Source organism: Brassica oleracea, unplaced genomic scaffold (genome assembly GCF_000695525.1).
Source record: "Brassica oleracea var. oleracea cultivar TO1000 unplaced genomic scaffold, BOL UnpScaffold01142, whole genome shotgun sequence".
NCBI lineage: Eukaryota > Viridiplantae > Streptophyta > Magnoliopsida > Brassicales > Brassicaceae > Brassica > Brassica oleracea.
This window is the reverse complement of record NW_013617701.1, coordinates 18,217-20,897: the sequence shown is the minus strand read 5'-3', so window position 1 is coordinate 20,897 and position 2,681 is coordinate 18,217. Positions and strand designations below refer to the sequence as shown.

Genomic DNA, 2,681 nt, shown 5'->3' with positions numbered 1-2,681 from the left:
ACGTAGCGACCGAGCGGAATGGACGTTCGGTCGCTATGTAGCGACTGAGCCTTGGCTCGAACTCGGACGCTACGTAGCGACCGAGTGGAGCACGTGTTCGGTCGCTGCGTAACGATCCTTTTCGGGCTTTTGTCCGATGACTCGTGTTTCCTTCGTAAAGCTTTTCGTAGAGAAGAATCTATTTCGAAAAAGTATTTGTCAAAAAAGTTTCTTACGTTTTTCTTCTTTGGGAATTTGGACGTTAACTTCGTCGTAACCGTTTTTGACCCCAACATGTATTGACTATTCTTAATATATATTGCTTTTTGGTCTATTAATATTTTTGTAACTTCACGAGTTGTGATATCTATTATAATAAAACATGGTTTTCTCTCACCTTAACTCTCTACGTCCCTCTTTAGGGGTGGACATTCGTTGACACGTGTCGAGATCTAAGTGGGTTTATGTTTTTTTTCTAAGCGAGCTGTCAAAATCTGTGACCATCTTCTGGGCTATATGTTATTTATTTGACATAAATGCCTAAACTGGAGCCTAAACTTAGAAACCCACAGATGCATTAGGGTTTTTTCCATCTTCTTCTTACGGCTCACCGTGGACGAAGAAAACACAGAGAAACTTGAATCACCGTCTTGATATACATAACGTTTTCATCATCCATAACTCTGTTCTTAACTCCACCTCCCCCCTTTTAATCCACTTGAAGCAATCAATATAACTCTTCGTATTCCACCTTAACCGGCTTCAGATTCAGATATAAATACGGCATCTCACCTTCCTGCGATGCGCACCTCATCTCAGACGAAATTTAGAAGCAAACTCTTTCCTAGCAAATTCGATCTGAGAGCTGGCCGATGCTCCAATACTGCAAAGGTCCGTCTGCTTTGGTTTTGGGAGGCTAGGAATATCAACAAGGGAGGGGAACTTATTAGTGTTGACATGTTTCTCATCCATGAGAATGTAAGCACCTTCTTCTCCTTCTAAACCCTCTTAACAGTTTCATTTTGTCCAAATGTCTAATATTTTGTCTTCATCGCTCCATCAGTTACAAAAAACATGTATTTGGTTATCATGCAAGAAGAAAAAACATCAGCAATAGAATGAATTTACTTCAGGATATAGTTACTGGTTGCAACCGGATAACAGGGAAAGCAGCACTGCTTGATGAAATTATAGAATATGTGCATACAAGTTGAGGTATAAACTCTTCTTAAGATAGGATTCAAAATTGGATTTAAACTCTTCTTAAGATCTGAAACATGTGGTTTGTTTTTCTTCAGTTCTTTTCCATTAAGCTGGCTACTATAAATTCAAGTTTGGAGTCAAACCCTGATGCTGCTTTATCTATAGAGGTAAAAGAAATATGCTTGTTGGAGCTGGCGATAATACAATCTTGCTATTAATGTTCTGTATCAATAATGTGTTGCATCTTTATGAATGTATGTATACGTGATTCAGCCGGGAGAGTCGTTAACGCAGTCTCTTACGCAATAGCTTGCTTATGGTAAAGACTTCCGTCATGAATATATTATCATGCCAAGAACATGCCTAGATTCTCAGACACGCAATTCCCCTCAAGTGATGGATTTGTTCAAGCCAAGGTAATTAGTAGTTAATGTCATAGATTCTGAAGACGATTTGACAACGCATGTGCTCAAATATTTTTTTGTTTCTGTTTTGATTTTCAGACACACGGATCCTGAAAAATTGATCTACAAAGCAATGTTCAAATGGGTTTTGGAGATGTCCAGCAACAGAGCAGCAACAACAGTTGTAAGCGAATATTTAGAGCCAAATTCTCTAATGGAATACTTAAGAACCAATCTTCATGTTAATAATATCTTTTATGTTTTCAGGTTCTGAGGCAACATTACAGATGAAGCCTCAGCCATGTGAAGAAGGTGTTCTATTCTGTTTCAATAACATGCCTTAATGCCTATGTTTTTATCCCTCTCTCTTTTTTTTATTTGGATGCATTATATATCGACTCTTTTCACTTTGTTATCCAGGTGATCCAGTGGGCAACATAGGGAGAATAACCACACGCTCTTTGTTTAAAAGTTGTGTTGATCACATGGTGATATGTCTCCACTTTTTTTTTAAACCCACGTTGATTTATAATTCCCCATGCTTAAATGATAGAAAAGAATTCATCACTGATATACATAAGATAGTTAAGCAGATTTTCTAGAGTGTAGTTTGAGGTTGAACACCCAACCTAAATGGTTTCAACCGCAACTACAAGTAATGATGAGAGTTGTTTGGAAATTTCTCTAAAAGACAAATCAGTAAAAAATATTTTTTTTTCAGTAAAAAAGATTTGATAGAGTTAAATTGCTTGAATCAAAATCAGTAATTAAAAATAAAAATCATATCAGATCAATAAAAATACAAACCCGTCACCTTGGTCTTAAAATAGCGCTTGGCGCTCAATGGTGATGAGCTTTGTGCCTTGCGAGTTGCCCCATGCAGATCGTCTTAAAAAAAAGTTAGGTTTGTATACAACACAGAAGAGACATTAACATGATAAATATGAAAACAGCACGAAGCTTTAGAGAGAGATTAAAGTAATGAACATGCACACAACATAAAACTTTTAGAGACAGGTTACTTTATTAAGGACCAATGCCTTTGTGGTGCATGACCAAAGTTTTTTTTTTTGAAAAATTGCCAAATATGACTCA

The 2,681-nt window shown here is 37.0% G+C and overlaps 1 long non-coding RNA gene across 1 annotated transcript; it reads left to right on the top strand.

Moving 5' to 3' along the window:
- The first annotated feature begins 554 nt into the window (after window positions 1-554).
- On the top strand, window positions 555-2,117 carry LOC106320940. Its single transcript, XR_001265963.1, has 7 exons — window positions 555-957; window positions 1,043-1,194; window positions 1,278-1,349; window positions 1,456-1,598; window positions 1,686-1,770; window positions 1,854-1,898; window positions 2,007-2,117. It is a non-coding gene; the product is annotated as an uncharacterized LOC106320940 (long non-coding RNA).
- Window positions 2,118-2,681: the final 564 nt, after the last annotated feature.